The 14,564-nt window shown below is 44.1% G+C and overlaps 1 protein-coding gene across 2 annotated transcripts in view; it reads right to left on the bottom strand.

The window, feature by feature from the left end:
- SPTBN2 (spectrin beta, non-erythrocytic 2) overlaps window positions 1-2,035 on the bottom strand; it is a 1,240,451-nt gene extending 1,238,416 nt beyond the window's left edge. For both annotated transcript variants that reach the window (XM_082270338.1, XM_082270340.1), the window contains exon 1: window positions 1,832-2,035. The gene's annotated coding sequence lies outside the window, so the exon portion shown is untranslated. The remainder of the gene's footprint in view (window positions 1-1,831) is intronic.
- Between the last annotated feature and the right edge of the window lie 12,529 nt (window positions 2,036-14,564).

The following is a 14,564-nucleotide window of genomic DNA, read 5'->3' as shown; positions in this document are numbered from 1 at the left end:
TACTGGATGCTAAGCAGTGATCTTGTTATTTTACTCCCAACTGGATGCTAAGCAGTGATCTCTTTCTTTCACTTCCTACTGGATGCTAAGCAATGATCTCTCTCTTTCACTGTCTACTGGATGCTAAGCAGTGATCTTGTTCTTTTACTCCCTACTGGATACAAAGCAGTGATCTCTCTTAAACTTCCTACTGGATGATAAGCAGTGATCTCTCGCTCTCTTTCACTTCCTACTGGATGCTAAGCAGCGATCTCTCGCTTTCACTGCCTACTGGATGTTAGCAGTGATCTTGCTCTTTTATACCATACTGGATGCTTAACAGGGACCAATCTCTTTCACTCCCTACTAGATGCTAAGCAGTGATCTCTCCCTTTCACTCCCTATTGGATGCTCAGCAGTATTCTTTCCCTTTCACTCCCTATTGGATGCTAAGCAATGCAGTGACCTCTCTCTCTTTCATCCCCTACTGTATGCTAAGTAGTCATCTCTCTCTTTCACTGTCTACGGGATGCTAAGTAGTGATCTTTCTATTTGACTCCCTACTGGATGCTAAGCAGTGATCTCTCTATTTCACACCCTACTGGATGCTAAGTAGTGATCTCTTTCTTTCTATACTGTATACTAAGCTGTGATCTGTTTCTCTCTGTACTGTATACTAAGCAGTGATCTATTTCTCTCTATACTGTATACTAAGCAGTGATCTATTTCTCCCTCTAAAGTATATGCAGAAATCTATTTTGCTCTATACTGTATACTAAGCAGTGATCTGTTTCTCTTTGTACTGCATATTAAGCAGTGATCTATTTCTCTCTATACTGTATACTATTTAGTGATTTTTTTTCTGTCTATACTGTAAACCTAGCAGTGATTTATTTTTCTTTATACTGTATACTAGACAGTAATCTCTTTTTCTCTATACTGTCTATTAAGAAGTGATCTCTTTACAAAACCGTTATCTATTAATTAGTGAACAGTTATCTCTCTCCTCTCTATTTTTACTATGTTCTGGACAGCAATCTCTCCCCTCTCTACTGTCTACAAGCGGTGATCTCCCTCTCCTCTCTACAGTATACTGTTTGCTGGGCAGTGATCTCTCTCTCTCTCTGTTTATTTATTTATCTCTTATCCTTCTCTATTGCTCCCCTGTTTACTGGGCAGTGATCTCTATCCCTGCTGTTAAATTAGCAGTGATCTCTCTCTTGCTCTCTCTGTCCTCTTTTACCAGGCCACCTCTCTCTGTTTATCAAGCAATAAAGTTAATTTCAAACAGAAATTTTATTAAAAATTAGTGCCAATAGGGTCTAATGTTTGTCAGTGAAAAATAATCTTTCAAGGTATGCTGATCTGTTTTTTTTCTTTTTAATGTAAGCTGCCCCAATTAAGACTGAACCTTAAAAGGTGCTATCGCTTTGAAGTATATACCATATTCTGGCGATTCAATAACAAAAGACGCATTGCTATACTGTGCCCAGGAGCACTAGTCACTGTAGTATAATTAATACCATGTTTGACAGCAAAACATGGTAGGATAAGCAGGAGGACACAATGTGGCGAATGCCTAATCACAAATAAACCCTATTGTTTTTTTCATCAATAATACATGAATGACCACACTCACACAAAAGCAGGTCGACCTGGTAATGCAAGCTGTCAATAACATCAACCTGTATCTATGTATATTTAGGACCTAAGTCTGCAGGCTCCTGAACCTGAGGGAGGAAATGATAACCATTATTATGATTACCCAGAAGAATAGAAACCCCACACATGTGAGCAGAGCCACTGGCTCATTTTTATCAAAGGATGTCTGAAATAATAAAAGGAAACATACCTTTGTGCATGTAGAAAGAAAGGCCTGTGGTTAAGAAGCGAGGGGATGGCTTACACAGCGACGCATCCTACAGCTGCCGTGTTTCATCGTCAAGATTTGGCAAAATAATAAAAATAAAAGGTTACGCTTTTAAATGTCCAGATAGAGCTGCTTATGAACCCAGCACAGAGGCAAGGGAGAGGGAGGGATTGAATGAATCAGATGTCATAGCTTCTGTAGAGAAAGGATTGAGGGGGGTAGGGCCACTGTGTTGTGGATGGAGGGGGAGAGGGAGGGAGAGAGAAACGAATGGAGAAAGAGACGTATAGAAAAAGTGAGGGAACACGGGATGGAAAATGACGTGAGCTCAAGGCTACACATATGTGTACCCGGGTATATGTGAGTCTGGAAGTACACATCATATACATGTTTTACTACATGTATTAACACAAGATCAGGAATACACACGTTTGTTTATATGTGGGTCTCTATGTAGCTATTAATCTCATGATTTTTATGCAGAACTGTAATGTTGCAATAATTGGCAAAGATAATGTAATATTGTCTCTCTTTCTCACTTTCTATACTGTATTTACAGTGTGTACTGTATATATATATATATATATATATATATATTCCTATCCATCTTTATATTTAAAGGGAAACTACAGCCCTTTCTTTTTTCTTTAGATATATATGTGCTTGTAATCAGCTTAACCACTTTTGGACCCGAAGGATTTGCCCTCTTAAAGACCAGGCCATTTTTTTCCGATTTGGGACTGCGTTACTTTAACGAACAATTGTGCGGTCGTGCGACGCTGTACCCAAATAAAATTGATGTTCTTTTTTCCCCACAAATAGAGCTTTCTTTTGGTGGTATTTGATCACCTCTGCAATTTTTTTTTTTTTTTGCGCTAGAGAAAAGGTTAGCACTTTACACATACAAACAATATATGTCTAGCTCATTTTGTCTGGTAAGAAGACCCTCCCCGCGAGGGCGGCCTTCTCATCCAGCATCCCTCACTGAACAGCCTATCAGGCATTGGATCATCAGTCTTGACATGTCGCTCAGTACTGCTCCTTAGAGGCGATCCTAAACCCCTTTCACTGACTATCTAGTTATCAGTCCAGAAAAAGGGTGTCTGTAATGTCCTCTCCATTACAGTATGCGGCACCCAATTTTCTCTCCTACAAATACTTTGTTGCCAGAGCCTGGACAACCACCAGTCTTGTAAGGGCTTACAGTAACTCCTTCAGGGGCACCCCCCACCAAAAAGAAACTCTTGAAGAGCCACCCACTTCTTTCAGGCATTCACTCTTGAAGTTCCACTATTGGCCCGATGGCCCAAAGATAGTTCCCTTGGTACTCTGAACAGATTTTAATCTGTGATCCTGGCCCGATGGCCCAAAGGATCTCCAGAATAGCAGATAACAGTCCTTTAGTTGGGGGGGGAGGGGCCTGCTAATGGTGCTGGGAGGAAGGGTTGGCTAGTCTCCAGGGCGCACCTGTCCAGTATGCAGTACGGTGCCGACCCGCGCGGAGTGCCAGTGAGGTCTGTAACCACAGTGCAAACCGGCAAGGAAGCCAGAAGAGGTGAGAAGGGATTTACCCCCCCTATTGTGAAAAATGACATGATAAGATCTAAAGTGAATAACAAGTAGAGGTTAAACTGTTGGCAGAAAGTGTCTGAGAAAATCTATTGCTTGTATGACACAATTTAACTATGTGGAAGATACTATCTGAGGATATCTGAGGATATGTAAAGGTGTATATTGTTATTGCAATTGATGGGAAAGCTGCTTAGTATCTTGTCTGTGGACACCTTGGACATCTCAAAGCTGTGCTGAGTTTAAGAATATAAAGCAGAGGCAAAACTGGGGGGACTCACAAAAACTGTTAAGCTATTGAAATAAATACCGTAACTCAAATATTTCTCCTATATACATGGGGGGAAGCAGAGAGAAGGAGGGTAGACCGTTTTTTAACCAGTTAAGCCCCGGAAGATTTTACCCCCTTCCTGACCAGGCCATATTTTGCGATTCGGCACTGCGTGACTTTAACTGACAATTGCGCGGTCGTGCGACGCTGTACCTTAATGAATTTTACGTCCTTTTTTTCCCACAAATAGAGCTTTCTTTTGGGGGTATTTGATCACCTGTGCGATTTTTTGATCATGCGCTATAAACAAAAAAAGAGCGACAATTTTGCAAAAATAACAATATTTTTCAAATTTTTTTATATGAAATTCCCCCCAAAAAAATGTAAAAATCAAAATTTTTTAACATTTTTGGCCAATTTGTTTTCTGCTACATATGTTTGGTAAAAAAAATCCCAATAAGCGTATTTTTGATTGGTTTGCGCAAAAGTTATTGTGTTTACTAACTAAGGCAGAGATCTTCAAACTATGGCCCTCCAGATGTTACGGAACTACACATCCCATGAGGCATTGTAAAACTCTGACATTCACAGACATGACTAGGCATGATGGGAATTTGTAGTTCCTGAACTACTAGTTTGAAGACCCCTGAACTAAGGGAAAGATTTTTGTAATTTTTGTTGTTTTTTTTTTTTAACGAGTAACGGCGGCGATCTGCGATTTTTTTTGCGGGACTGCGACATTGCGGTGGACAGACCGGACCCTTGACTGACATTTTTGACACTTTTGGGGGTACCAGTGACATAACTACAGTAATCAGTGCTATACATATGCACTGTTACTGTAAAAATTACACTGGCAGGGAAGGGGTTAACTTTATTGGGGAAGGAGGGGTTAAGTGTGTCCCTAGGGGCCTGTTTCTAACTGTGCAGGGATGTGGCTTTAGATGTAACAGCAGAGATCAAAGGTCCTACATAGCAGGACCGTTAGATCTCTGCTTTTACACAGGGAAGAATGACAGGTGGCTTTGTTTACATTAGCCGCCTGCCTTTCTCCCTTCACGGCGGACGATCGCGAGTGACCGGCGGACGTCGGGTCCGCCGGTCACACACGCGGACTTGTTAGGGAACGAGCCTGGGCAGGAGCGTGCCTCCGGGGGTGCGCGCCCACCCGCTATTGGCTTACAGGCTAGTGACGTACCCATACGTCACTTTGCCTGGCCGGGGCTGACCGCCCCAGTATATGTACTTGCGGCGGTCGGCAAGCGGTTAAAATGAAAAATAAATCTGTAAAAGACGGAGGAGGAAACCAAAATTAAGCACCAGTCCAGGGTCTATTAAAAAATACATGACCCCTGAAGCAACGGGGGATAATAGCAAAAAACAAACACCAACAAAACCAAAACAAAATAATGAAAACAGCAAAAAAACCTGCAATCAGAAAACAACAGAGACAAGTGAAGGTAATACCCCGGGACAGATGGACAAGGTACAGATGGATCAAGACCCAGATATAGGAAGAGATGAAGGATTAAGTGCTAAAGATCAATTCCCCACAAAAGATTAAATAAGGGAAATGTTTTCAAACTTGGAAAGGTCCATTAAAAAAGATATGGCAATTTTACATGGAGATTTAGGACAAATGTTGAAGAGAGTGGAGGAAGTAGAAGAAAAAAAAGAAAGCCAAGAAAAATCATTGAAGTCATGCAAGGAAGAAATAAGGAAAATACAAATACGTAGTCCAAAGAGAACATATACAAACTAGAAGATCAGGAAAACAGATATAGAATGGGGGGGAGACGGGAGAAGAGTCTTGAAAAGAACTGGATGGGACACTGGAGCACTGTAAAATCCAACCCCCTATGGTTACATGGGAGCAGAGAGGGGAATCAAGCGTACAGGTGCAGAGCACCACCCTAGGGGTAATGTCGATAGGAGGAGGGAGGCAGTAGATCGACTGGTAGGGCACATGGGAAAAGGCCCAAAAACCCATGGGAACATATCTCCGGGGTGGGAGGGGAGGAAGGGGGGAGGAGTGGGGAGGTGGGAGGGAGGGAGGAAGGGAAAGGTGAACTACGAACTAGTGTATCCACTCCATTCTTTTGTTGGATAAGTTTGATTTTTCTTCTTTTCTCTGGGGAAGAATGGAATACCCTTCTAAATTCTGTAAATGACAGGAGTTAATTATAACATCAGAGGTTTAAACTCCCCAGAGAAAAGACAGAAAATGTTGAAAGAAATTAAAAACATGGGAGCTGACTTAATATAAAAACATGGGGGAAAAAATTGGGACTTTAATAGAGGCAAAATGGCGTTGGAAGTTTAAACATGGTTAAAAACCATATGTTTATTAAATGATAACACATTGAAAGAAAACATATCGATGGCAACATTCATATGCACCACCACATGTATAACACCCAGCAGTACAATAGACAATCAAGGTAAAATAGTACATGGTAAAATCATAGGGATACATGATTGAAGCCCATTTGGTAATCATAGGGATACATAATTGAAGCCCATTTGGTAATAGCAGAAACATGAAATATTCCAAAGTTGACATCTAGTGCTGTTTATTCATGCATATCGTAGAGCATAGCAGTGTGCCATTGTGATAGCAACTAGTAAAGTATGGTCAAATTCAGATGCATCATAAGGCCCTATGCATTTCGTGATCATCATCACTTCTGCAGGGGCGAATGCATCATAGATCTAAAATGAAACATGTAAAAATAAATAATAGGTCCACACTTAGGGGAAGGGGGAGATAACGGGGTAACCAAAAAGGGAACAAGTGAGCCCTCCCTGTGTAGTACTTACATAGCCACTGTATATAGGACGGTCGTCCGTTATAAAAGGGGGGATGCTTATGTAGTCTGCGTGATGCTAGGCAGGACTTTTGGATCGCCCAGGGCTCATAAGGTCTCCATGTCTTACCAGCCAGTTCTTTGGCGTCTCGCACAGCACACACACCGGGTCATGCTCCTTGCTGAGGTAATTCACCTTCTTTTTCAGCCACTCTTGGCAGTCTGGTACAGCACACTGGTGGTTATTTTCTTTCACCTTGTTTCTCTATCCACTTGCAGTCAAGTGCCCATTAATACAGGTTTATATCCTTATTGCCTGTTCCTTATTGCCTGTTGCCAGATCCTTACATTCACTTTCACCTTGCACCTCCCTTTTTCTTCACCATTTTCACCTATATTCTTTCACATCTTACTATACATATTTTTGGTTCCTTCACTATTTTTACCATTTCTTTCTATTTTTGGGTCCCCGTATTATTATTTGTACTATAAGAGTATATGAGCTATTGCAATCATTTGCTACCCTTTCATTACGAATATATGAGCTATTGCAATTATTTGCTACCCCCTCATTACGTATTTAGTACTAGTCCTATTACTGGGGCCCATCCCTCACTACTGTCATTTACTATTTTTTCCCTTTGGAGGTACCTGTATGCGCTATGGGCTCATATCCTCAGTCTCTACTACAGCTCCCGGGGCAGACTACATGGGCACCCCCCCTTTTATAACAGACTACCGTCCTATATACAGTGGCTATGTAAGTACCACACAGAGAGGGCTCACTTGTTCCCTTTTTGGTTACCCCATTATCTCCCCCTTCCCCTAAGTGTGGACCTATTATTTATTTTTACATGTTTCATTTTAGATCTATGATGCATTCGCCCCTGAAGAAGTGATGATGATCATGAAATGCGTAGGGCCTTATGATGCATCTGAATTTGACCATACTTTACTAGTTGCTATCACAATGGCACACTGCTATGCTCTACGATATGGATGAATAAACAGCACTAGATGTCAACTTTGGAATATGTCATGTTTCTGCTATTACCAAATGGGCTTCAATTATGTATCCCTATGATTACCAAATGGGCTTCAATCATGTATCCCTATGATTTTACCATGTACTATTTTACCTTGATTGTCTATTGTACTGCTGGGTGTTATACATATGGTGGTGCATTTGAATGTTGCCATCGATGTTTTCTTTCAATGTGTTATCATTTAATAAACATATGGTTTTTAACCATGTTTAAACTTCCAACGCCATTTTGCCTCAATTAAAGTCCCAATTTTTTCCCCCATGTTTTTATATTGATCCAGGGATGGAGACTTCCTTACTATATGTCTCATTTAAAGTCCCAAACTTTTTGTCTCTTTCATATGCATAGGGATGGAGGCATTATGGTTGTTTTACCATATAGGATTCCACACTATTATTACCTTTTTATACTTTTTATTATTATATACAAGTTTTACTGCTTGGGCGCCCCCATCTGGTCCGGGAGCTGCGATGCGCTTAGGCACCTTCCCCTTCCCCCCCTTTGTGCACCCCGTTGGGTGGGGTGGTTGGGGCGGATGTGCTGTAATCGCATCGGTGCCACGCCCACACGCCGTGCCTCTGACGCCCTCGGCGTCCCCTTGCCAGTGGTTGTTTTCCATCCTATTGGCTGACACATGGGAGGCGCACGATCTCTTCGAGCAGCATGGGCTGCTCAATTGAAACTGCTCCTCCCCCCCCCCCCTCGTCATGCCTGCGTGACGCTAGGCGGGACTTTTGGATCGCCCAGGGCTCATAAGATCTCCATGTCTTACCAGCCAGTTCTTTGGCGTCTCGCACAGCACACACACCGGGTCATGCTCCTTGCTGAGGTAATTCACCTTCTTTTTCAGCCATTCTTGGCAGTCTGGTACAGCACACTGGTGGTTATTTTCTTTCACCTTGTTTCTCTATCCACTTGCGGTGAAGTGCCCATTAATACAGGTTTATATCCTTATTGCCTGTTCCTATCCTTACATTCACTTTCACCTTGCACCTCCCTTTTTCTTCACCATTTTCACCTATATTCTTTCACATCTTACTATACATATTTTTGGTTCCTTCACTATTTTTACCATTTCTTTCTATTTTTGGGTCCCCGTATTATTATTTGTACTATAAGAGTATATGAGCTATTGCAATCATTTGCTACCCTTTCATTACGAATATATGAGCTATTGCAATTATTTGCTACCCCCTCATTATGTATTTAGTACTAGTCCTAATACTGGGGCCCATCCCTCACTACTGTCATTTACTATTTTTTCCCTTTGGAGGTACCTGTATGCGCTCTGGGCTCATATCCTCAGTCTCTACTACAGCTCCCGGGGCAGACTACAAGGGCATCCCCCCTTTTATAATGGACTACCGTCCTATATACAGTGGCTATGTAAGTACCACACAGAGAGGGCTCACTTGTTCCCTTTTTGGTTACTCCGTTATCTCCCCCTTCCCCTAAGTGTGGACCTATTATTTATTTTTACATGTTTCATTTTAGATCTATGATGCATTCTCCCTGAAGAAGTGATGATGATCACGAAACGCGTAGGGCCTTATGATGCATCTGAATTTGACCATACTTTACTAGTTGCTATCACGATGGCACACTGCTATGCTCTACGATATGCATGAATAAACAGCACTAGATGTCAACTTTGGAATATGTCATGTTTCTGCTATTACCAAATGGGCTTCAATTATGTATCCCTATGATTACCAAATGTGCTTCAATCATGTATCCCTATGATTTTACCATGTACTATTTTACCTTGATTGTCTATTGTACTGCTGGGTGTTATACATGTGGTGGTGCATATGAATGTTGCCATCGATATGTTTTCTTTCAACGTGTTATCATTTAATAAACATATGGTTTTTAACCATGTTTAAACTTCCAACGCCATTTTGCCTCAATTAAAGTCCCAATTTTTCCCCCCATATTTTTATATTGATCCAGGGATGGAGACTTCCTTACTATATGTCTCATTTAAAGTCCCAAACTTTTTGTCTCTTTCATGGGAGCGGACTTAGTTTTCCTACAGGAAACCCACATCCTACATTCATCTAATATTAGGTTATATTCAAAAGAACACCCCTGTCACGTACCTGGTAGGTAGAGCCTGAATGTGCGGAGGAAGGCCTCTCTTACACCTCTGACTCAGAGCCCCTGATAGAGTAAACCGGAAGCGCAGAGTGCAGAGTCGCACGAGTGCCGGTGGACGTGCAGGCTGCAGGACTGCTGGTAGCGTAGAGTTCCAGATGGAGGCAGGTTTCCTGGGAGTAGTTGGATCAATGCAGCAACTAGGGAGCCTCGAGGAATACTGGAAGGTAAGCAGAGTCAGACAAGCCGGGTCATACACAGAGAGGTCAGATCAGGTACAAGTGGAGAGACTGGAGAATGGTCAAAGAACAAGCTGGGGTAAATGCAGGCAGAGAACTGGAGTAGTCAAAGGCAAACCGGGTCAAGATCTCAGGAGCAACACAGGTAACAGGAAGCAGGACTGGCACGGAATGCTGTAGACGAGACAGCACTGATCCTGGGAGCAGATCTAGCTTAAATAGGCCTCTTGATGCTTAACTGTAATCAGGTGTGCATCACACTCAATTCACATGCTGGGGCTTTTACATTTGCCAATTAGCCAATTAGCTTTGGGAAATTCAAGGGGCAGGGCCTTGCCTGCGATTGCCAACTTGTCTCCTGGCAGGACCTTCCTGACATGGCCCCCTCCCAATGGGCAGCCTCCGGATGCCCAACTGGGCCATCTTATCCGGATGGGACCATTTAAACATCTGAAGGAGTCTTCTGGCGTGGATGTTGTTTTCGGGTTCCCAAGAATTGTCCTCAGGGCCATATCCCTTCCATTTGATCAGGAACTGGATTTGGTTACCTCTTTTCCTGCAGTCCATAATTGCCTCAATTTCATATTCCTCTTCTCCCCCCTACTATTGTTGGCTCGGGTGGGCCAGAGTTTCGTTCCGGGAAGGGGTTGGGAGAGGCAGGTTTCAGAAGGGTCACATGAAAGACCGGTTGGATCCTAAAGGAGGCTGGTAATTCCAATTCGTAAGCCACATTATTGATCCTTCTCTTTACAGGGCATGGCCCCACAAACTTAGGTCCCAGTTTCCTTGATGGACATGCTAATTTTAAGTTGGTGGTGGATAACCACACTTGATCGCCAGGCTCCAGAATTAATTCGCCACGCTTTTTCCTATCAAACATTCTTTTGTTGTACTCCTGTGCCTTGGTTATTGTTTCCTGTAGTAGCTTGTTGTTGGTTTCCAGGAAGGTTACGGTTTCTAGCACAGCTGGAACAGAGCTTTCCAAGATAGGGCTGGGTAGAAAAGATGGGTGGAAGCCATAGTTGGCAAAGAATGGGGATTGTTTAGTAGCAGAGTGGTTAGAATTGTTGTAGGCAAATTCAGCTAGAGGAAGTAATGATATCCAGTCATCTTGGGAAAATGAAGAAAAGCAGCGCAGGTATTGCTCCAGTGTTTGGTTGGTCCTTTCCGTCTGGCCATTAGTTTGGGGGTGATAGGCCAAAGAGAAGGATAGGTCAATTTCCAGGGTTTTTGAGAGGGCTGAATTGAACCCCTCGATCAGATACAATGTTAGCTGGGATTCCATGGAGCCTCACTATCTCCTTGATAAAAATCCGTGCTGTCTCTAGAGCAGATGGTGTGCCTTTCATAAGAAGAAAATGTGCCATTTTGGAAAGCCGATCAACGACTACATAAATGGTTGTGTATCCTTCTGAAGGAGGGAGTTCCACAATGAAATCCATTGAGATCATTCTCCATGGTCTGTCCGGGATTGGCAGTGGTTGAAGCAGACCCCATGCTTTGGTCCTGTTACCCTTGTTTCAGGCACAAGTGGTGCATGTCTCCACATACTTTCTGCAGTCCTTATCCAGATGAGGCCACCAGAAGGTACGCTGGACCAGCTCAATTGTCTTACTAGCTCCAAAGTGACCTGCTAATGCATGGTCGTGGCATAAGCTTAAGACAGGGACACGTACTTCTTCTGGGACAAAGATTTTGTCTTGATGCCATAAAAGTCCATTCCTTACTTGCAAGGGTGTTTCGGAAGAAGCGGAGACTCCTACCGAAGCTTGCCTGATTTGGGAGAAGATGTCCTCTTGCAATAAGAGAAAAAGTTTCCAGAGGAAAGAATGGTGTCAGGAAGCTCTATTTCCTCAGGTTCACCAAACTTGCGGGAAAGAGCGTCGGGTTTAGTATTCTTCGACCCAGGCCTGAAGGTTATGTGGAAGGAAAATCTTGAAAAGAACAATGCCCACCGGGCTTGACGTGGTCTCAGACGTTTTGCTGTCCTCAAGTACTCAAGATTTTTATGGTCTGTAAAAATGAGTATGGGGTGAGCTGCCCCTTCCAAGAGATATCTCCATTCCTCTAGTGCAGCCTTTATTGCAAGAAGTTCACGGTCCCCTACGTCATAATTCTTTTCTGCCGATGACAGTTTACGAGAAAAGAATGCAACTGGGTGCAGAAGGGCTTTGGCCCCCTGGCGTTGAGAGAGTACTGCTCCTACTGCCGATTCTGATGCGTCAACCTCCAACGCGTATGGTAAGGTTGGATCGGGATGTTTAAGAATAGGTGCAGATGTGAACAGTTGCTTAAGAGTCTAGAAAGCGGATTGGGCTTCGGGAGTCCAGGAAAACCGGTTGCTATGCTTGGTCAACTGTGTGATGGGAGAAATGATGGCCGAGAACCCCTTTATGAATTTTCTGTAAAAGTTTGCGAATGCTACAACGCGTTGTACTCCCTTCTTATCTGTGGTAGCTGGCCAATCCAGAATGGCTGTGACCTTTTGAGGATCCATCTTTATACCCTCTGTGGAGATTATTAATCCCAGAAACTGGATGCTTTGGCGCTCAAACTCACATTTCTCTGGTTTGGCGTACAGGCCATGTTGTCGAAGGCGGGTCAGCACCTTTCCTACGTGTCCTTGGTGGATTTCTAAAGAAGGGGAAAAGATCAAAATATCGTCCAGGTAGACGATGACAAAGAGATCCAGAAAGTCCCTAAAAATGTCATTGACAAAATGCTGGAATGTGGCAGGGGCATTACATAGGCCAAAAGGCATCACCAGGTACTCAAAATGCCCGAATCGGGTACGAAATGCCGTCTTCCACTCATCCCCAGCTCGTATGCGGACCAGATTGTATGCCCCTCGGAGATCCAGCTTTGTAAAGATTGTGGCTGACCTGAGTCTTTGAAAAAGTTCGGGTACCAAAGGTAGGGGGTACCTGTTCTTGACTGTGACTTTGTTAAGCTCACGATAGTCGACACAAGGTCGGAGAGAATGATCCTTTTTTTCCACAAAAAGATGCCTGCTCCAGCTGGAGAGGTTGATGGGCGAATGAACCCTTTCTTTAGGCCCTCATCAATGTAGTCCTTGAGAGCTACGAGTTCCAGTTCAGATAAGGGGAAGATTCGTCCGAAAGGTACCTCGGCCCCTGGGAGTAGCTCAATCGGGCAATCATAGGATCTATGAGGGAGAGTTTCTGCTCCTTTTTTACTGAAAACGTCTGAAAAGTCCAGGTACGCGGTAGGGACAGATTTGCAAACCTCAGGGTCAGTATCCATATATAACAAGGCTGATGGGGAACATGGTGGTCCTGGCATGCAATGTTGTTTGCAGTAGGGTGATTTAAACTGGATCTCCTGTGTAACCCAATCAATGTGAGGGTTGTGTGCCTGCAGCCAAGGCATGCCAAGGATAATTGGGAACAAAGGTGAGGCTATGACATCCAAACGTAAAAGTTCCTGGTGGTTGGAAGTGGTGGTGACAGGTAAAGGGGTGGTCTCTTGAGAAACAAGTCCAGATTTGATGGTGGACCCATCTGCCAAATGAACAGAAAGCTTCCGGGCCTTGGACTGTAAGGGTATCCGGTGTACAGCGGCAAAGGATAAGTCTATGAAGCAGCTGCAGGCCCCAGAATCAATTATAGCCGGTACTTGAATAGTCCCTCCTGGAAGCTGTAACAGAACAGAGAGATCCAGATGAAAAGAACCGTTTGGCAGGGCTGAGGACCTGGGAGAAGAGATAGACAACCACTTACGGAGTTTGGCTGGGCAATTTCTCACATAGTGGCCTGGTTCCCCACAGTAAAGGCACAGATTGTTCTGTCGCCTGCGTTGTCGTTCCTCGTTGGTAAGCGAGGGACGGAGTAGGCCAAGCTGCATGGGTTCAGGCACATCCTGAGCCGGTGCTGAGGGTTCAAAAGAAGCCGGGCCTGGTAAGTTAGCTACACGAGGCAACATCCACACAGGACGATATGGTCCGGCAGATCTCTCCGCCCTGCGTTCTCTCAATCTCCGATCAATCTGGATGGATAACTTTATGAGATCGTCCAGCGAGTGTGGGACCCCAACTTGAGCTAGCTCATCCTTAAGGGCTTCTGAAAGGCCCATGCGGAACTGGTAGCGGAGTGCCGCATCATTCCAATTTGTGTCTGTACTCCAACGCCTGAAATCGGAAACATATTCCTTGACCGCTCTGTGGCCTTGCTGGAGGGAATGGAGTGCGGCTTCTGCAGTTGTATTTCGCTGAGGGTCTTCATAGATCTGGGCCATGTCGCTGAAGAAAGAGGACAGGGTGTCCAGTGAAGAGGCTTTCTGCTCTAGAAGACGATGAGCCCATGCTTGGGGTTCCCCCTGCAGCAGGGAGATGACAAACCCAACTTTCGTGGTCTCCAAAGAGAAGGTGCGGGGCTGTAAGGCAAAATAAAGTTCGCAAGCGGTGCAGAAAGCCCTGAACTTGCTGCGATCACCAGAGAATCTTTCGGGGGTAGGTACTCTGGGTTCCGGGGGGAGCATCACAACTGTGGATGGTGCAGAGTTCCCAGCAGAAGGTGAGGACGCAGCATTAGAAGCTGTGGATGGTGTTGACAGTGTCTGAACACGTTCCTCCAACTGTGTATAACCTTCCTGCAGGCTCTTGACAGCCTGTGTGCGGCCGGCCAGGTGTAGGCATAATTCATCCAGGGGAGAGGTTCCTCGCTCAGG

Source organism: Pelophylax lessonae (assembly GCF_965119305.1).
Source record: "Pelophylax lessonae genome assembly, chromosome: 10".
Taxonomy (NCBI): domain Eukaryota; kingdom Metazoa; phylum Chordata; class Amphibia; order Anura; family Ranidae; genus Pelophylax; species Pelophylax lessonae.
Note: the sequence above shows the minus strand (reverse complement) of the source record. Positions and strands in the feature narration are given on the sequence as shown.